Source organism: Nuphar pumila, chromosome 17 (genome assembly GCF_984573655.1).
Source record: "Nuphar pumila chromosome 17, dmNupPumi1.hap1.1, whole genome shotgun sequence".
NCBI classification, from domain to species: domain Eukaryota; kingdom Viridiplantae; phylum Streptophyta; class Magnoliopsida; order Nymphaeales; family Nymphaeaceae; genus Nuphar; species Nuphar pumila.
The window spans coordinates 17303109-17326359 of NC_143265.1; positions in this window are offsets into that span (position 1 = coordinate 17303109).

Consider the following 23251-nt stretch of genomic DNA (forward strand, 5'->3'; position numbering starts at 1 on the left):
AACAATCTCTAGTAGTCAACAACAATGGATTGTAAAATGAAACCAAGCACGTTATTTGTTTGAAGGCAAAGATGGAGTGTCGCTGGGAAACAACAATCACTGGTTTAAGCACATGAGCAGCAAGCTGACGCAGGCCTTTCCAGACTTTCAGCAACCACGAACAAGTCTACGTCCAACACCAGCCTCAAGGTCGATCTTCACAAAGACCACCTCAACTCCAAAACAAGTTTTTTTCTTTTTACCACCAAAGGATTTCCCCCAAAACCAAAAATTCAAAATTTTCAGAGAGACAACGATGCCATTGCCTTGGTCGACCTCCCCATAATAACAGACGTGGGGAAGATCCACCATAAAGATGGAATGGCCTTCCCAAGCAAAATTGTAATTCTCGATTTTTTGACTTGGCTAAAATTGGCTAAGAACCATAAAGATGGTCCAACAACCATATTAACTTGGAGAGGTCAAACTGGATTTTGAATGAGGACCAAAATGGTTCATACCAAGTGGCACCAACCATGGCCTTCTTGGGTATGGATCATGATCCAGATCCACGATGCAGTCAAATAGATCCTCACAAAAATTGCATCAGAAATAATGCAAATAAAAAAATTAAAAACTACCTTCATTCCCATTGACACCGCTAGCCAAAACACTATCAAATCCATGAATTTAAGGTCTTGGATCTCTCAAGATCCATTGGATCTGGAATTCGAGGAATTCAAATGTACTCTTAGTTTCGATGACGAAGTTCCCTACCCTGACTGAGCACCGCGTGGCATTCAGTCAGGTGTCAGTACACCCGCCTGTGAGATGCAACTGAGCACCACGTGGCGCTCAGTTGGGACCCCGGAACACGCACATATAACATGCCCCCCCCTTTACTGAATACTTTGCTCATGTCAGTGGCACATCCACAAAAAAGGGTGGTTGACAACGCTCTAAAGAGTTGGAAGAGAACATCAATCAGATGCAAGATGAATTTGCAGAAGGGAACACTATCAGTAATTTTGTACGTATGTAACCACTATCAGTTTTTATGTCATCGGTTTGTATGTTAACAAGTTCGTAAATTTTTGCAAGCAGACAATATCTGATTTCGTCAATTATATTCAAAGCAACGCAACAAGCAATACTATACACATCGTCACCCCTTATTGTATGGTATATCTGTTCTGTTAATGTTTTTTTTGCTTTTATGATTTACTCATATTTCTTAGTGGTTAAACCTTACTATTATCACTATTTCGTTAAATAGATGTACGTTCGCCGAAAGTCATACAGCATTGGATTTGAAGATGCACTACCATGTTGGAATAACAATGATTACTGCGGAGACTTTTGAACGAGTGAAAAGGTAAGTGAACAAACCTTTTGTCCAATGTGTAGGCCTAACATTCATATAACGATTTGTCTATCGATTTATAAAATTTTGTATCCAATCGCAGATTTTGATTCCTACACTCTGGCAAACTGCTAAGCATTGGGTCTTATACGTGGTAAAATTACAGGAAAAACAACTATGGTGCTACAACTCATTGGACTTTCACAGTGGTGTACAACGTGACGTTATGCATTTGGTAAGCTTCTGTCAATAGGTGTATCGTATCTTTTGCAGTGGCTCGGATTTTAATAGATTCTTTATTACTCACATGTCGGATTCCTAAATGATGTTTTGGGTGTCGACATTGGCGAGTGGATCTTGCTCTGTGTTAATCATGCTCTTTTACAAAGTAATGGGGTCGATTGTGGCGTATTCGTAATGAAGATATTGAAGCAATATACAATGGACGAGAACCTCGTTTCGACGTTGTATGATCTTTGTATCCTCTGTTATTGGGGACTCCATTTATATATTGGTTTCACATTACATTTTTTGTTGCAGGAAGATATACATGGATTTCGTAATGAACTATGCCGAAATTTGACTGAGTTTACAAATTCAAAAGATATAAATAATCATCCAACATGACTACTTACAAGAAAACGAACGGCACGATCCAGCCACGATTAATATGATGTAAATAGATTTCTAACAGATTTTGGAGACTGTCTACACCAATTTGTATAGACAAATTTTGTTAGACTTTATATGAATTATGTAAATTGCTCTCGATTGAAATAAAATTTGAACTTTACTAAACACGCTTGTAAATCGGTGTAATGCTTCATCTACATAAATTAAAATTGCGGTCTGGATTATCGATGTGTGCGGTGAACAAATGCTTCTAGTGTTCGCCCTTCATAAATGAAAATATTGTAAGCGATAAAAGATGTTTGCGGTTCAGAAATCGTGGTATTGCTCAACCTCTGTGATTGCAAATTGCAAAATTTGATTTGTGATGTATGCGGTGAACCAAGGCTAGTAATGTTCCTCTTTCGTAAATAGAAATACTGCACACCGATAAGAGTTGTTTGTTGTTCTGAAATCGTTGTATAACTCACACTCCGTGAATGAAAATTGTGAAAATAGATTTGCGATGTATGCGGTCAACAAAGGCTTGTAATGTTCGCCCTTACGAAATGACAAGTAATTATCGATAAGAAATGTTTGTTCCTCATAAATCGCTATATTGCTGAACCTCCGTGAATAAAAATCGCAAAATTAAATTTTCGCTTTATGTTGTCGACAAGGCAATGTAATGTTCGCCCATCGTGAATGAAAATAGTGCAGAGCGAGAAGAGATGTTTGTTGCTTAGAAATTGTTGTATTGCTCAACCTCTATGAATTAAAATCACAATTATCAAAGCAAGTTATGTAGTCTGAACAATATCTCATTTTGTGTGATGGGTTTAGTTGGGGGAGTGAGCCGACCCGACCCGTTGTCGAGGTCTAAATCCCTAATCTAGACCTAACGCGATATGTTGGGATGAGCCTGGATGAAGTTATGGATTTTCCTATCATGATTTAAAGAATGACATATAAAAGACCAAAAAGAGTTCTGTAATCAAATCCACATGAGATGTGCTATCGTGATTTAAACACCGATGTCCTATCGCTTTGATTAGTTTTGTATACAGCTATATGAAATGACATTTATTAATTTCATTAATGCAGAGTGAATTTTATTTGCTCGCACTTTTTTAAAACTGGCATAATTATTTGAAAATTGGCGTAGGGTGATAGGACGTTTCCTTTATATATGACCGACAGATCACACATGTTATAGATGTTGTGTTTCACTTTGCTTTGTGAATAAGAAACCGACAAACCGATGATTCCTTTATAAACGACGTGATCGTGAATGGATCGTATAACCAGCTTCATCGCAATTCTGGTATCTGTCCTGACTTATTTCATATTTTATCTAATCTCCAACACAATTATGCATAAAAAATTTTGTAAGTCTATGTATACAAATTATGTAAATACAAAATAACGATTTGTCAATAGCAAACATCTCTTATCGATGTGGACTGTTGACGATAACCCTTCTCACCTCTCTCTCCTTGAGTTACAGGATCTTATCTCATCCAAACAGTTACAGGAAATATCTCTGTGTATCAAGTTGGTTATGAAAATTGTATATCATATTGATCTTTCCAATTTAGTCATATGGTGTGTATTATAAATAATGTATCACTAGATAATTCAATACAAGAAGAAGAGTGCGAAAGTGTTCGCTTTCTGTCTTCAAATTGCTACACGGTGGTAGTTCACAAATCACCTCGCTTCATAGTGGTAGTTCATAAATCGCTACTTGCTTCATGAACTATTATCATATATCGCTACTCGCTTTGTGGCGGTAGTTCATAAATCGCTACATGGACTATTATCGTTTACAAAGGGCGAACATTGCAACCCTCTGTTGACCGCAAACATCGCAAAACTATTTTGCGATTTTCATTCACGGAGGTTGAGCAACACAACTATTTCTGAACAATAAACAAATCTTATAGATGTGGACCATAATCATTTACGAATGACAAACATTACAAGCATCTGTTGACCGCATACATCGCAAATCTATTTTGCAAATTTAATTCACGAAGGTTGAGCAATACAATGATTTATGAACAACAAACATCTCTTACCGATATCGACTTCTATCATTTAAGAAGGGCGACTGATACAAACTGTATCGTTTTGAATGGTGCATTGGGCTGCCATTACGAATGTGCTCGTTTGGTTGTAAAGGATACATGGGATCTAACCCCTAATATAGATTTGTTGTCAGAACTTCTGCAGAAGAACATGGAGCTATGACCTTCAGATAATACTTTTGCATCTGTTGTTGTTGATTTAATATCTAAAAGCCCCTCCGTTGCATGACAAAGGGTAGTCCGATAACAAACGACGGTAAAAAGTGGTCCTGTATCATACGACAGTAAAAAGTGGTTCGGCAATAGACAACCGCAATGGGTGCTCCCGCAGCAGCAGACAACCACATTCATTTACAAAATGTATGAGTGCTACACATTCTTTGCTTCTCATGCAAAGATCTGCAGTGTTGGGGAAACAAAACGCAAGCTTGCGGAAGCAAACAGACAGATCGAGTCTTCCCCACAAGTGTGAATCGATAGAAACGACGCAACGATGATAGTGGAAGTAAAATAAACCAACTCAACACAACACACGATGATTTACGTGGTTCCCTTTCAACTGAGGTACGTCCACGGCAACAAATAGGTCAGCACCTTCCACTATCTTTAAACAAAGATTACGAAGTGGCCAAAAAGGCATAAGTCTTACAAACACACAAGGTGTAACAAATGAACAAGAGGATATACCTCACTCAAGAACAAGGAACGAATGATCTGAATAACTAGCTTGACAAAGTTGTCCTGAAAGAAATGTAACAACACTTCTTGCATTTGGTCTCTCTGCACCCTTTCGGTGCCCTTAAAGTGTTTCTAAGAGTGTCTCTCTAAAGTTCTGCACGGTTTTTGTTTCTCACTCATCCAACTCTTAAATAGAGGACGGGACCCTCAATAAATGCGAAAAGACTAAACGTCTTGCACAACTTAGGAAGTGCCTGCAGCGCCATATAAAAAATTGCTATTCCAGCAATATTACAAATCGACACTCAGCTGAACCCAAAAATTGCTATCCAGCAATACCGAAAACATTATGCAGCTGAAGTCCCAAATCGTTGTCCAGATGATAGTACAAATCGTTAACCAACGATACCCGCAGATGCCACAAATCACTATCCAGCGATACTCTAAATCGCTATCCAGGGATTACAAGATTCTACTTACGCAGCTCCAAGCACTAACCATAAATTGTTGCCAACAAATTGCTAATCCGCAAACTCTGAGCAGTTGAATTGTCATTCAGCTGAGAGGACTTCCAATTATCGCTATCCAGCAAATACGAAAAACATAGATAAACATCAACATCACCCCATGCAGAATATTTGTGCTTGCTCCGGTATGGCGACAGCGATTCAAGATGATTATGGTTTCTGACCAATGGAGGGTCCAACAATAGGAATAGATCAAATAGTAGGGTTTAGGGTTTATGTTGTAGGGATTGGGGTTTTGGGTTTATGAATTTATGATTTGGGGTTTAGGGTTTAGGGTTTGTGGTTTAGTAATATATTAAGGGTTTAGGGTTTATCATTTAGGGTTTAACATTTAGTCTCTAGGGTTTAGGGTTTATGTTGTAGGGATTGGGGTTTCGGGTTTATGAATTTCCGATTTGGGGTTTAGGGTTTAGGGTTTAAAGTTTATGGTTTAGTAATATATTAAGGGTTTAGGGTTTAGCATTTAGGGTTTAACATTTAGGCTCTAGGGTTTAGGGTTTATGTTGTAGGGATTGGTGTTCACAGTCTATGATTTAAGGTTTGGTGTTTAGGGTTTATGTTGTAGGGATTGGTGTTTAGGGTTTATGTTGTAGGGATTATGGTGTAGGGTTTGTGAATATAAGGTTTGGGGTTTAGGATTTAGGGTTTAGGGTTTAGGTTTAGGGTAATATATTTAGGGTTTGTTTTGGGTTTAGGTTTAGGGTAATATATTTAGGGTTTAGGTTTTGGGTAATATATTTAGGGTTTGGGTTTGGGTTTAGTGTTTGTCGTATCGATATGTAGTATATATTTAGGGTTTAGGGTTTAGTGTTGACTATTATCATTTAAGACGGGTGAACTCGGCCAGCCATTGTTGACCGTGTACATCGCAAATCTCTTTTACGAGTTTCATTCACGGAGGTTGAGCAATACAGCGATTTACGAACAGCAAAATTTTCTTATCGATGTTGACTTTTATCATTTATAAAGGCCGAATATTACAAGCCATTGTTGACTGCATGAATCACAAACCTATTCTGCTATTTGCATTTACGGTGGATTGACATAAGAGCAATTTCTGAGCAGCAAACGTTTCTTATCGCTGTTAACTTTTATCATTTAAGACGGGCGAACATTACCATGCTTTATTGAGTGCATACATCGCAAATCTTTTTTGCGATTTTCTTTCAAGGAGGGTGAGCAATACAGTGATTTTGGAACATCAAATATTTCTTATCGATGTCGACTTTTATCATTTTTGAACGTCGATTACATGCCTTTGTTGACTGCATGAATCGCATATGTGTGTTACGATTTTCATTCAATGACGACGAGGAATATTGTGATTTAGGAACAACAAACATTCCTTGTCGTTGTTGACTATTATCATTTAAGGCGGGCAAACTTAGCCAGCCATTGTTGACCAGATACATTGAAAAACTCTTTTGCGATTTTCATTCACGGAGGTTGAGCAATACAGCAATTTTTGAACATCAAAATTTTCTTATTTCGAAAAATATTTTTATTTACTAAGGACGATAATTTTTAGTTTTTCCTTGGTAGCAATTGCGAGATTTACTACCACGATTTATGAGCTTTGTGTTTTAGGTTTAGGGATTTTTGGTGGAGGAAATTGGCGGTATAATATACGATACAAATATTATCTTACAAATCGATATACAGATCGAATAATATATTGCCAATCGATCTTGATGCTACGATTTGTCTGATAACGATATCTTTTGACAAGCTTCATTTATTTAATACTTTTCCTTTCGAGATTTACACAATCATCGTCGAAAGACCCAAAAGATGATGAAAAACATATCCAAATGAGCCTTGTAATAGTGATTTGACTGATTCGCCTTAACTCTTTGATGAGTTTTTTAAAAGGAAGATGACATGACATTTTTTAAACTTCATGACTGCGAAATGCAATTTATTGGCGCTCGTATATGAAAACAGACGTTATTTGTTTGATTATTGGCGGCCTGTGAAACGACATTGTCCTCATATAAGAATGACATGTCGCACAAGTACTCGATGGTGTGATTATCATATGCTTCATGAACAAGCAACATACAAACCGACGATTCCTTTATAAACCTCAAGTTCGTCATTCAAACATATAACCAACTTCATCATGAATGGGGTATCGTTGAGTGAGACGAAGACAGCTACACAACCAACGATGGCGAATCAGGCGTATATTGTCTAAACATTGTGTCCATTTTCATCAAAATTTGTCTCTTTTATGTTGTTTATGTGATTTATGTTTTGTACTATATAATGTAATTTTAATATCGTTCATTGAAAATTCTGCTAATGTCAGTGAAACGTCCACCGAAGAAGTTGGGCGAAAACTCAGCCAATCACTCCGGGACAACATCAAACTTATGCATGATGAATTCGCACAAGGCAACATGATCAGTAATTTTGTTCGTATGAAACCAATAGCAGTTATCTATTTATCTAAGCCATGTGTATGTACGTTAACAAGTTCATATTTGCTGCAAACAGACTATGTTCGATTTCGTCAATTATATTAAATGCAATGCAACAAGCAAAACTATAAGCATCGTTAGCCCTTATTTCATGGTATATCAGTTTTATTTTATGTTTATTTTAGTTATTGATTTACTTCTGTTGATTCGTATTTTAACATTGTTGTTAACAATGTTTCGGTCTACAGACTATCGTACATCGATTGCCATACTCCAGTGGATTTCAAGACGGCCTACCATACTGGGTTAACGATAATCATTGCGGAGACCTTTTGTTTAGTGAAAAAGTAAGTAAACAAACCTCTAGTGCAAGGTTACAGTATAACAGTCCTAACACTCTAGGTTAACGATAATCATTGCGGAGACCGTTTGGGTTAACGATTTTCAGATATTGATTCCTACACTTTGGTAATCCGAAAAGCATTGGGTCTTATACGTGATGGATTTACATGAGAAACAACTATGGTGTTACAATTCGTTGGATGTAGACGGTGGTTTACGGCTTGACATTTCGCATCTCGTAAGATTCCATCTATAAGAGTATTGTATCATGTACGGGGGTCATGAATTTACTTTCGTCTACATCAATCTCAGATCGGTTTCATCAAAGCCATTTTGGGAGTCGACATTAGCGAGTGGATCTATCGCATGGCTTACCATGATCCTTTACAAAATAATGGTGTCGATTGTGGCTTATTTGTAATGAAGCATATTGAAGCGATATACAACGATGGAGAACCTTATTTCGATGTTGTATGACATTTATTGCCCTCTGTTATTGGGGATTCAATGTATATCTATTGATGACACATTACATTTTTTTGCAGGTTGATATGCCTGGATTCTGCAAAGAACTATGCAAAAAATTGACGGCATTTCTAATTGCGGAAGAGAAAATAATACAGCCGGCAAGAGGACCTAAAAGGCAATGAACGACGGGACCCACAACTTGATATTCATCTATTTCAAGTTGGTGAAGCACTATGAATGCAAAGATTGTTCAACTTTGAATATTTGCATGAGAAGCAAATAATGTGCAGTGCTCATATATCGTGTAAAAGATTGTGGTTGTAATGTATTGTTGAAGTTAACTTGATTTATAGAGACGAGAAAGAATTCGATTGTTATATAGTAAAAGCAAATCATTGATATGTTCGCCCCTCGCAACTAATAATCGTTGAAGTCTTTATCGACCGAAAAATCATTGGGTGTACATGATAAATCGCCTTAAAGTATAAACATCTTGTAAAATACGTTATTGTTTTCTTTGCCGTCATTTACGAATCAGTGTGATCATTGAAAAAATTTTCCTCTTCCTTTTTAGGGAAAGAGAGAAAACTTCTCGCAAGGTCTCACTTGACCTTTGGAAAAAAAATGAAAATTTACTCGCCTCTATTTTGAAAATGCGTGAAAATGAAGAGATGGGGCTCGCTCGTCGGTATAAGGTTCAACCGTTTCTGGCGCCTTTATCAGAGGTAATCGAACCAAGGATCGAATTTATGCCTTTGCTTTGCTCAAATTTATCTAAGTAATTATTCTAAGTCCTAAATGCACACTGAATTAGGCTTATGCTATGAAAATGCAAATATGTATGCTTTTGAAAAATATTTCAGAAATTTTGGATTTTTTCGAGTGATTTTGAAATAGATTTGAAAAATATCCTTTAAGAAACGGACTTGAAGTTAAGAAATTGATTTTTGTATTGAAATTTACTGAAAAATCTTGTAAATCACGCATTGATTTACTAAAAGACACAGTAAATTACAATAGTGATTTACAGAAAAACATTATAAATCACACAATGATTTATTGAAAGAGATTGTAAATCGCGATAGCGATTTACTGAAGAACAATGTACAATGATTTATTGAAAGACATTGTAAATCGCACAACGATTTACTGAAAGATGTCATAAATCAAATGACAATTTCAAAGATCAAGAATTTGAAATGAATTTGAATTGAAAGATTTGTAAATAGAAGATTTGTAAATCAAAAATTTGTAAATCGAATTCAAAGTCAAGTTTTTAGAATTCGGAATCTAAATTGAATAGAGAATCGAGATTGGAATAAATAATTGAATTAAATATTTGAAATTGAAATAAAATTAAAAGTTGAAATATAAAAATGGAAATTTAGAAATAGAATTGAAAATTGGAGATTGAAAATAGGTATTTAGAATAGGATTTAAAGTTAAAGGGATTTGAAAATGAAATTGAAATTGAAAAATCAGGTTGGATTTATGAAATGAAGTAAAACAATGACTTTGAATTTAGGAATGAAAAACATTGGCCTTTTATGCCTCAAAAATAAAGAAAATTAAACGAAATAAACACACATGATGCATGATTTTGTGAAAGCATTTGAAAAGGCATTTTTGGAGTTTTAGATTTTTGAAATTGGGACTTGAAATATATAAGTGATCTTCCTTTTTACAAATTTGGAAAATGATCTCCCGTTGGGGAGATATGACTCTTGCAAAATGAACTAAAAGCTTGTGCAACTCAAATAATATAGAGTATGATAGGGTCTTGGTTTTTGACACAAAACAGGTATAAAATAACCATAAAAATTGATGAAAATTGGCATAAATAAATTAAACTCAATAACAAAAACACCGCTTTTTACGGATTTGAAATATGATCTTTGGTTAGGGAGATATGTCCCCGACAAGTTGGTCTTGATTCAATTAGTGATTTACGCGTGACAGCTTACTGAATAACACTAGAAATCACTATAGTGATTTGCGGAAGACACTACAAATCGCTATAGTAACTCGTTGGAGACTCGACAATACTATAAATCACTAATGGGAGTCGTTGGAGGCCCAACAATACTATAAATCGCTAATGAGACTCGTTGAAGACCCGACAACACTAAAAATTGTTGTAGGGACTCGTTGGAGACCCAACAACACTACAAATCGCTTTAGGGACTTGTTCAAGACCCGACAACACTATAAATCACTGTAGGGACTCGTTGGAGACCCGATAATACTACAAATTGTTGTAGGGACTCGTTGAAGACCTGACAACACTACAAATCATTGTAGGGACTTGTTGAAGACCTGACAACACTATAAATCATTGTAGGGACTTGTTGGAGACCCTCCAACACTAAAAATCATTGTAGGGACTCGTTGAAGGCCCGACAATACTATAAATTGTTGTAGGGACTCGTTGGAGACACGACAACACTGCAAATCGCTATAGTGACTCGTTGGAGACACGACAACACTGTAAAATTGCTGTATGTACTCAGTGGGGAATTTAATAGGTTTAAAAATATAAGTTAAATAAAATATGAATAAAAACAAGAGAATTTTGAAAATAACGGATTTCAATTCGATCCAATATCGAATTTGATTTTCGAAATCCAAATTGGGTTAAAACCCGGATCAAGATTGAATTTTGAAAAATTTTGCAAAAGTATTGAATTTTGGGTTTGAAATTTAAGAATTGTTTTTGAATTGGGGATAAAAATTGGATTTTGAAACTGGATCTGGATCTGTGGTTTTGAATGAAAACTAGATTTGGATCTGGATCTCGATTACAGATCAAAATGAGGAAAATTATTTTGAATTGGGTTTGAACCTTGGAAATGAATTTATAAAATTGAAAAAATCAGGCTTATGATGGAGTTCGAATTTGGATATTGGATCAAACCTGGAAACGAATCTTGGATATTAGATCAAAACTTAAGAAATGAAGTTGGATCTTGGATATCAAATGAACTCGAGATCACAAATTGATTCAAATACACTCCTTAATGAATCAGGAATGCAAAAGGGGGTTTGGCATCTATAGAAGGAGGTGTCCGAAATGGATTTGAAAAATTTGGGGTGTTTACTATCAGTCATTGTGTAAATTGCAAATAAAAATATCTCTTATCGTTGTTGACTATTATAATTTACTAAGAGCGAACATTAAAAGCCCTTATCGACCAGAAAAATCGCAAATCACTTATTGCGATGTTCATTCACGGAGAGTAAGCAATACCACGATTCCTGAACATCAAACATCTCTTATCGCTGTGGATTATTTTTTTTAAAGGGAAAACATTATAAGGCTTGTTGAGCGCATAAATCGCAAATCTATTATTGCAATTTTCATTCACAGGCGATGAGAAAGATCACGATTTCTGAACAGCAAACAACTCTTATCGCTGTGGAATATTTCCATTTATGAAAGGCGAACAATACAAGCTCCTGTTGACCGCATGCATCACAAGTCTTTTTTGCAATTTTCATTCACGGAGGGTGAGCAAAACAATGAGTTAAGAAGAAGAAGAAGAAGAAGAAGGGCGAGAAAAAAGCAGAAGACGAAGAAGAAGTTATGATGTAGCAGTAAAGAAAGAGAATAAGATGTTAAATAGATTTAAAATCAAATCGCTGATATGTTCGCCCCTCGCAACTAATAATCGTCCAAGCAATTTTGGTTGTGTAAATGGGAAATGATGAGTTTTTTTTAACTTGCCTTTATATAAGTGTACAACGCGATTGTTATCCACTTGTCACCGACGTAGAAATGAATCCTTAAATCGTTATACTATGGCGTTTTACAAAATGATGTCTGTCAACTGGACAAAGAGGTTTGTCTAAATGAACGATAATCAAATTCGCAATTTACTCCACGACCTATGAAGGATACATGTTGTAGTGATTTGCTAGTATGGCAAATGTCTACGTCAATGATTTTTCCTATTCGCTTTTACGGGCGATTGAGAAAGATGGTTTAAGGATTTCGATTTTTTGCTTCAACGATAAAAAACGAGTTAACTAGAAATGATGAGTTTTTTTAACGTTCCTTTATATAAGTGTAAAAACATTATTTGCAAGATTATTAATAAATGGTGGAATCGATTTGCACAAGCACTCACAGTGCACCTTTACCATGATTTATGCTCATGAACAACGCGATTGTTATCCACTTGTGAACGGCGTAGAAATGAATCTGTAAATCGTTATACCATGGCGTTTTACAAAATGATGTCTGTCAACTGGACAAAGAGGTTTGTCTAAATGAACGATAACCACATTCGTGATTTACACCACGACCTATGAAGGATACATGTTGTAGCGATTTTCTAGTACGGCAAATGTCTATGTCAACAATTTTTCCTATTCTCTTTTACGAGCGATTGGGAAAGATGGTTTAAGGATTTTGATTTTTTACTTCAATGATAAAAAATGAGTTAGATTCTCGAATAAAAATGATTTCGTTTGGAAATAAAAACAAACACAAATCTTTGTCGTCGTAACTTCGTAACTATAAATCCACATGATTTACATGAATTACATAAGTTACAACCACTTTCGTATATAAAAAATATTAATAGTTGGTTATAATGTCTATGAGCAGCTAAGGATATATACTCTCCAATGTAAAGGAGCCCAGTAGTAATGGCATCCCATTGTACCCTATTTCTCAGTAAACGAGCTCTACTGTTTTGTTAAACTCTTAACAAATCCGACAATGTGGAAATTGGGTCATGCAAAGAGGCATGACAACTAAATTAATAGTCCACACGAGATTTCTGTGTCCCATAGCTCACTTTCGAATTCATCAGAGTCTCTCATGAAACAGAAAATATAAGACACTGCATTAAGTTTTACAAGAAATGTAAACCTCCTCCCAACATTGATTACATACCAAAAGACTTGTAAAACTGAAGTTATCGTTCCTGAAAATCTGGTCTGGATGAATGAAGGTTACAACATTGGATATTACGTCTTTAGGGTATTGTTGCATGTTGGACATTACACGAGTCATATATTGACAAGCTTTTAGACTTTTTCTTGCCAACCAATTCTAGTGCACCCTTTCCCCTCCAACGACTGCGATCAGAGGCAAGTTTTCTTTTGATACCCTTCGCTTGATGAATATGTTCATCATAATCAACAATGTTCACTACTGACTTGTTAAAGATGATGTTTACGCTTCAGCGCAACTTCTCAGAAGTATCAAGGAAAGCATGATTTTCACCTACGTTGTTCAATCCCATTATCTTTGACTAGTATTTATTAGCTGCAACGGACTGAAGGTGAATTAACTGCATATTTTCAAGTAACTCCTTTGACGCTTTTCAATTGCATGCATAGCCTTCTTCACTTTTCGATGCCAAATCAGCAACATGCATAAATGACCTACACAGTTGTTGGTAACGGGAGGCTATGTGGCACTTCTCGTCAATACCAGATTTACTGACATTGTCCATATCCAGCATTTCAATCTTTGCATGTCTCCTTCATCTTCATATTACACAAGACTCAGGTATTTCTTGTATCTTCTCTTGATTAAGTGCCTTTAATGCATGACGGCATAAAATACCTTTGAATTCATACATTTTGCATGAACATTCAACTTTTTCGTTGTCAACATTGTACGTGACATGTGTTTCTTGCCTTTTCTGATGCTCTTAGCCATCCCATAAAATATGGTATTTGTACATATTCTCGGTTTGCACTAGTCCTTTTATATTACAATCAATGACATGTATAACTTCTTTCTTGATCCATTCAAATACAGTTAGTGTATACAGATTTGCAGGTCACATCAATATTTTCATGCCCAAAGTTAGAGGTCGTGTATTGAAGCATTTCACGTCTTGTTCAAGCTTATTATGTCTTAGATCGTTTACAAATAATTCATATTGTTTCATGAAGTGAAATATTGTTAAACATGAATACAGAGTTTTCTTCAGCGTGGCATGCATAGATTCAGCTCTTTGTGTGCTTATCATACCTGCACAAAAGTATTGTCTTCCATATGCCAATGCCCACTTCTCTTTTTTTGTATATAAATTTTATAACCAAGGATAGTCTTTAAGGTCGTATATCTTAATCATTTTCTCCCAATCTGACATAAAGGTGACCTCGTCTACGCTCTCAAGTACACACCTTGTAAACTTTTTATCAAACCCTGTCTTCTGATTAAATATGTGTCCTATTTTCTTTATTGCATTTTGAAAGATATGCCACAAACATAGGCGATTATGTTCATCTGGCCACACATGAAGCAGTGTAGCCGCAATTGCGTGATCACCATCTGTAAGTACAACTTTAGGTTGCTTCCTATTCATTGCCTGTGTATATATTCTAAACAACCACTCAAAGCTTTCCTTGGTCTGGTAATACAATAAAGTGCTGCCTAATATACAACTCTGTTAGTGATGGTTCACTCTGATAAACTGCGCAAATTGCCATTGTTGAGTATTAATCTTCACTGTAGTATCAAATACAAGCACATCATTGAAGCATTCATAATCTACTCTTGACTTTGAATCTGCCCAAAATATATTCAGAGCATATCCATCTTCATCCAGTTGCATTGCACTAAAGAAACCAGGGTCAATGCGTGATTTCTTCTGTAAGTAATCAACCAAAGAACATATTTCTTCGTTCTTCATATTATCTGTCATCTTCTTTCTCAAGTAGTTTCTTAGATCCAAATGTGAGAATGACACATTATCGCGAACACCATCTATGTGGGCAAACAAGTTGGATGCCTTCCTTGGTGCAATGCCGGCGCTATCGGCTATTTCAGCCATTGCAGCATGCAGTACAGTTACTTTATGATGTGACCTTAGCATAGGAGTCATAAATGATGCAGATAAATCATGATTATGATCACTGATTAAAGTATGAACTACAAATTTCTCATTTGAAAGTCTTCTCAACACCATTCTCGCTGGACATCCACATCTTGATTCTCGCATGCTCCTTGTTGGATTTCTAATTGATTTCTTCCAACCTTGCTTCGAACAAACATATGTCTTTCTCACCACAACACCCTGTGCATTTTTTGACCAAAAAAACTTTGTAACACTCAAGTCAACTTTTAAGGCATAATCATTGTAAAATTTATATGCAGCTTCCTCAATATTAAACTGCATTCCTTCTACTCGAACATAGTCAAGTGTACTTCCATGTACATTCTCAGTGCCTGCACTTTTATTAAGTGTATTGTCATGATCATCTACCTCATTATCGAATTGCATTTCTTCTACTGGAACATTCAAGTCAAGAGTGAATCTAATGCTTGCACCCTTCTTATCATGTGCATCATTAGTGCACATGTTCATTTCTTCAGGTGCGTCATTAGTTTTGATGTTCAATTCTCAATATCTTTCAAATGATTGAGATAGATCATTTTCATTACAACCAGATGATAAGCTCACCACTGTTATAAGCAAGATATCAATTTTGATTAGCAATTTGATATGTTTACTATGATTTAATCAGGATGCAAATAACACCGGATACTGATAAGGTTAAGCAAGTCAAAGAAACAATTTAATAAATCACAGTATAAAAGCAACTGCAGTTTGATATTTGCTTATTCTGAGCATCAAGTTGTTACTTTCTATGCCAATAAAAGAAATGACATGTCGTTCATGTGTGTTGACGATAACACTTTCATTATATCCACAAGGTTGTGAAGCGAGTTTAATAGAAATCGCTAACTAAGCAGTGATTTGAATACTAAAATCGCCACCGCATGCATGTAGCAATGTGTTTCTTCACGCACACATTTTCAAAGTCTATCTATAAATATCTTACAAATACATACTACAAAACATATAATATCTTACAAATTGATACACATATCGAATAATATATTGCAAATCGATACGACAATTTAGCATAATAACTTACAAATCGACTATACAAAACCATAATATCTTAAAAGTCGATAAATATATCGCAAAATATATTACAAATCGATACAGAAATTGAGAATAATAGCAAACAAATTGATATTAACTAACAAAACAATACCTCACAAATCGGTAGTATGTTACTAATATAGCGGTTTGAGATACAATACATATATTGAGTGAATGGAGGATACCTGATGGGGTAGCGGCCCTTCCTAGCATTTGTAAACAAGCATTCTTGTCAACAGGTCGCAGTGTCTTACAAATATCGATAAGTTTCCAACCATCATAAGGACAAGATCTACTTGCAATAACAAAACAATGCCTTAATGGCACACAAGACGTGTTCTTCATCGATAGCATGATGAGATAGAAAGCTACTCACGATGCCTTAATGGCACTGGTTGGAATGTTTATGCATCATTGCTTTTTTCCATAATGCCTAACAACAACGAAAAAGAAGAGAAGACACAGAAATGTTTTTTAAGCAATATATCAATTTGTGTTAGCAAACACATATGTTTACTACGATTTAATCAGGATGCATATAACAACGAATACCATAAGGTTAAGCAAGTCAAAGAAACAATTTAATGAATGACAGTATAAAAGCAACTGCGGTTTGATATTTGCTTATACTAAACATCGACTTGTTACTTACCATGCCAATAAAAGAAACGACATGTCGTCCATGTGTGTTGACGATAACGCTTTCATTATATCCATGAGGCTGTGAAGCGAGTTCAATAAAAATCACTCACTGAGCAGTGATTTGAATAAGAGAATCGCCACTGCATGCATGTAACAATGTGTTTTTGCACACACATTTTCAAAGTTTGTCTACAAATATCTTACAAATACATACTACAAAACATATAATATCTTACAAATCGATATACATGTCGAATAATATATTGAAAATCGATACGGCAATTCAGCATAATAACTTACAAATCGACTATACAAAACCATAATATCTTAAAAGTCGATAAATATATCATAAAATATATTACAAATCGATACAGAAGAAATTGTGCATAATAGCAAACAAATCAATATTAACTAACAAAACAATACCTCACAAATCGGCAATATGTTACTAATACAGCGGTTTGAGATACAATGCATATATTGAGTGAATGGAGGATACCTGATGGGGTAGAGGCCCTTCCTAGCATTTGTAAACAAGCATTCTTGTCAACAGGTCGCAGTGTCTTACAAATATCGATAAGTTTCCAAACATTGTAAGGACAGGATCTACCTGCAATAACAAAACAATGCTTTAATGGCACACAAGACGACATGTGTTCTTCATCAATAGCATGATGAGATGGAAAGCTACTCACGACGCCTTAATGGCACTGATTGGAATGTTTGTGCGTCATTGCTTTCTTCCATAATGCCTAACAACAACGAAAAAGAAGAAAAGACACTGGAAGGTTTTGTAACATAAGGCAGGAATGAGAAGGAGACGATGTGGTGTCAAACAGGATAAAAAACAAGGCGGGAACCTCGACTGGAGACGACGGCAAAGTTTGTGTTGTCAATGGGAGCTACTGTTACAACAAATGGCGCAAGAGTTTAATAAATAGTTAATATCAAACTTTCTGGATGGAGGATTTTTTTGCCAGCCGTCGTTTACCAACTTTTGAATGGAGGACTTTTTTGTCATTTTCTCGAACTGTGGTTTCCCAACTTTTAAATGGAGGATATTTTTATCATTTTATCGAACCGTCGTTTCATGGAAAGAATAGCAAGAAAGGGTACTTAAGTCTTTGTAACCGCAACAGACTCTGATGCTAAGTGATGTTGAGACACACGGGAATACGATCCTCATGTGCTTACATACGTGGCGCTCATAAGAACCCCCGAACACAAGATGTGGAATTCAGTGCATCATCGAGGGAGAACATACACCACCCTCCCATGTTAGTCGGTTGTGTCTGTTGCTTTCTGAGGTGGGCCACATAAAGCAGGGTGGCCGTGGTGCCCCACCCGGGGGTTTTCTTGCTTTGGCAAGGGTTCCTCTTCATAAGTAAAAAAATATTTTTGTGTATGTTGGGTAGATCAAACCATATAGAAAGTGATCTCATTAAATTATATCATGAAAACCATTTATCAGATTAAGAAAAGCAAAATATTTACAACATTTCATGCATGGAAATTTAAATAAATTGCAGTTAAATGCTACATTTATGTCTGTTGCTCAAAATCCTCAATTTCCTGAACTTTGATTCTTCTGGTTAATCATAGGAAGTTAAAAAAAAATATTATTGTCGCTTGTTTCGTAAAGACCTCCATGGTAAAATCATCGCATGTGTGAAAAGTAGGGATGGCAGTGGACTGGGGCGGGATACAAGGTCTCCACCCCCACCCTGTTTCAAAATTTAAACCTGCACCGGGATGGATTTTAACCTCCACCCCCGCATCTATCCATGTTTCATGTCCTCTATCACCGGTCCAAACGGGGGTGAGGCGAGGTGGGGCCCCATTTTCTCACCATCTATAGTCATTCCTTAAAGGATTGGGGATGGGGCAGGGTGGGGCAAGGCGGGGACGGGGCAGAGCAGGGCGGGAGAAAGTGTAAGTCCATCCCCACCTCCATCCCGCACGGGGATATATTTTAACCTTCATCTCCGCCTCCATCCCTGTTTCATGCCCTTCATCACCGGTCCAAACGAGCCAAGGCGATGCAGGGCCCGTTGTCCCCTTGTCCACTGCCATCCCTAGTAAAAAGTCTCATCCTTAAATCCATTCGTTAGAGGGGGTGGTGTAAATGGATTTTTGTGTAAAATGCACAGTCAACATGAAAAGAAACTCTTGTTGACTGTGGACCCCACAGGAAAATGGAGTGTTTCATACATAAATCACCATTTTCATATGTAAAATGGGTGAAAGGCATCATTTTGTTTCATTCAAATATAAAGGAAAGGCTTTTGATGGGGGTGGACACAAATTTCTATAAAGTTCGGCCAGCTCAATGGTGTCATGATAGTTTTTATAGAGTGGGAGGTAGGAAAGGATTTACACATAAAAAGTAATAGACAATAGGAAAAAGCTGAGGTTCGCTTGTCTTAGCACGATACTTTCCCACAATGATGATTTGATGTTTGATTCATTCATAGTGGGAAATGAAAAGAAATGGATTGTCAGCTGAGCACTTTTCCACCAAAGTTGCATGAAACAAATGAGTAAGAGTATGCTTGATAACCGATATGAGCATATGTTGCCAACAAGAGGTGTTGCTACGGCATGGTGCCCAAGGTGTGGGGCAATCAAATGATGCATCTCGGATCTTAGAAGGGGCGCTTAAATGTTGTGGATCTCAGACAGTGTAATGCTCCCAAAATTTTAACCTTAATTATTGTTTAAATATTAAAATTTTATGGGTAATTTTTTTTTGATAAGTATAAGTAAATTAAATATTATAATGTAGAAATGATTTTAGAAAATAGTTAAGACTTTGGGCGAGGTAACACTAAAGATAACTGATGCAAACCCTCGTGGCAACAAGCCGAAGATATGCTTTGATACCAAATGATGCGGACTCAGCATAGGAGCCGAACCACAATTCAAGATCCAAATGGATCTCGATACACATGAAAGCTATTAATAAGCAGATCAATTTGAACAAGACTCTGAAAAACAGAAATTCGAGGTCTAAGCATTCTGTTTTGATAGAGGTGGTCCAAATGAGAAAGTTGCGTGATGCACACACCTTTCTATTGGATCCACAGGCACAAAACTGGCCCAGTTAGACTGATCTGCGACAGACTGATCGAACGCAATAGGCAGTCAGATCGAGAGGGTTTTCAAACCCTCTGACAGTGGTGTTTTAGAAAACTCTGAACAAAAGATTTCAACGTTAAACTGAGATCTTTCCAACGAACTAAAGTTTGGATTTTTTGGGTATTCCTATGAGTCTCTATGAATTTTTTAATTCGTGATACAGTATGTTCCAACTGTTGAAACATGTGAATGAAGGTTTTAAACATGCAATCAAACTAACATGGGTTTCAGGCATTTAGGTGATTGAATTAGGTAAAACTCAAAATGAAAATAAGATTCAACAAGATGTTAGCTAACTAAATCAAGTTTCAGATTTATAAATATCGTAGAGAATATCAAGATATTTGATAAACACCAAAATCCTATTCAGGATTCTAAAACAGGATTTTTGATTCATGACTTTGTGACAAATGCAAAAATATCACAAATTTTGAGTAACTTACGAGATGATTAAACAAAAACAACAAACATGAAAGTTATAGACCCATGTCTTAACTTTCTATAAAATAAACTAATCAAGATTTCATGTAGGGAATTGAAAAATAACCGAGAAATGTAGAACACTGTCAAACATGTTCAGTACTGGACAGGGTACAAAAGTGTTTTGTCCATCCAAAACTTTACAATGATTTTTAAAATCATAAATGGCTGAATCACGCAAAAACCTTAACATCAAAGTTGAAGGTCGGTTTCCTAGATTTCCAGAAAGTTAATGAACACCAAAATCTGACCAGTATCCAGGCTGATATAGTCGATTTTTTGGATTTGTCTCAGACAACTCGAGAACAAAATAACTCATTTCTTAACAAAAAATGAGTTAAACAAAATCACAATGTTTAGGAATATAACACAAGCGAAAATCACACTCAGTAACATAAAACACCTCAGAACATTCATTCAATCAACAATAACAAGTTCTTGCAGTTTTACATTCATTAAAGCAACAATAGCTAGGAGTCAACAACAATGGATCATAAAATGAAACCAAAGACATTATCTGTTTGAAGGCAAAGATGAAGTGTTGCTGGGAAACAACAGACACCAGCTTAAGCACATGAGCAGCAGGTTGACGCAGGCCTTTCTAGACTTTCAGCAACCATGAACAAGTCTACATCCAACACCGACCTCAAGGTTGATCTACACAAAGACCACCTCAACTCCAAAATAAGTTTTTTTCTTTTCACCACCAAAGGATTTCCCTCAAAACCAGAATATCAAAGTTTTCAGAGAGCAAATCTGTCGTTGCCTTGGTTGACCTCCCCATGATAACAGACTTGAGGAAGAGCCACCATAAAGATGGAATGGCCTTCCCAAGCCAAATTGTAATTCTCAATTGTTTGACTTGGCTAAAATTGGCTAAGGACCATAAAGATGGTCCAACAACCATATTAACTTGGAGAGGTCAAACTGGATTTTGAATAAGGACCAAAATGGTTTATACCAAGTGGCGCCAACCATGGCCCTCTTGGGTATGGATCGTGATCCAGATCCAAGATGCAGTCAAATTGATCTTGCACAAAAATTGCATTAGAAATAATGCAAATAAAAAAATTAAAAACTACCCGCATTCCCCTTACACCCTATAGTGCCATAAAAGAATCTTATAGGGCACCAGAACTTTCCGGATCCGAAGAATCCAACTTCTAAAAAAATAAAAAATTACATAAAACAAATACATAAAATAAAGACTGAATACAAAATGTTCAAATTATGATTTTATGCAAAAAGCCATGGAATCAAAGCATCTAGCGAAGGAGAAAGGCAAACATTGACCAAACTGTGGATCCACTAGGACAAGGGACATCCTACAAGAGGGTGGATCACCTCAGGTAACGATGCCCGGATTGGGTTTGGAGAGTTAGATTGAGATTCAACTTCGCTTCTGAACTTTGAACCTTTGGATGCTCTGCATCAATAACACTCAAATCAAAATGTATGGGATAGACCCATTTCAAACCAAGTATAATATAAGACTGAAATATGAAGGGTTTTAATTTCATTTTAAATCAGAGTATAAAAACAATGGTTCAATTTCTACATGATCAAGTATTTAAAACAAAAAGATCATGTCTACGGAACGATGCCCTATGAATCATTCATTTCAAGCATTCGAATATAATGCATTTAAAAATAATTCATCACTTAATATTATATTCAACCTTAACTCATATAATAAAGCATAATCTATATGCATTCAAGTCATACAAGTCATCACATAAATATATATGCATCTAAGACATTCAGATTATTGCATCATTTTTATATGCATTCATAATTCTTATAAACAATAAGTCAAATCACATTTGACCATTCCAGCGTGAAACACACACATACCTTCTAAGTAATTTAGTTAGATACCAGTGTGCTATGTCGCACATGCTGCAGTGGTGCCTTGGTGACACATACGTTGCTATGTAGAAAGCATGGCTATGGCATGCATCGACGATAAGAGGTAATACAATACTCTCATTGATAAATCAACAAGCAAGCTTTAGTATGCACCTCAAATCTCAAGTGCATCTGCTCAAAGCTTTAGTGGTGCCCATGAGTATGCAAATTCCTCATTTGAGCATCTCTAATGTGTGGGTTCTGCAATCAATGCCCACCATGCCACATAACCTCTTACCCTTTCAAGAGAATCAATGAGTTTATATCAAACAATGGTGATTATACTCAGTTAGGGAGTTTCATTACGTCAAAGTAGCAACTGACTTTGGCTGGCGGTCAAAAGACCTTCTCCATCGTGATGGAAAGTCTTGTGTGGGGTCCTCTATACGCTCTGCGGGGCCCATAAGATCCTAAACTCGATCTTTGCCTCATTCAGTGCCACTTCAAAACTCAATGCGCTCTTAAGTCTGTGATGCTTGTTCGAACATGTTGTTGGTTCTATGACCCTTGATTGCTTTAGTGCTTGTCACAAGAAGGTGACACACTCGTCCCTCATTGGCTTGGATGCTTATACTTCAAAGGTATTGGCATTGCCCCACTATTGACCCATTTGGTTTGACTTCGAATAATTCTATTGTGCTAAGCATGTGTGAGATATGGAAGACTCCTCATCCGCTTCCGCAATCTT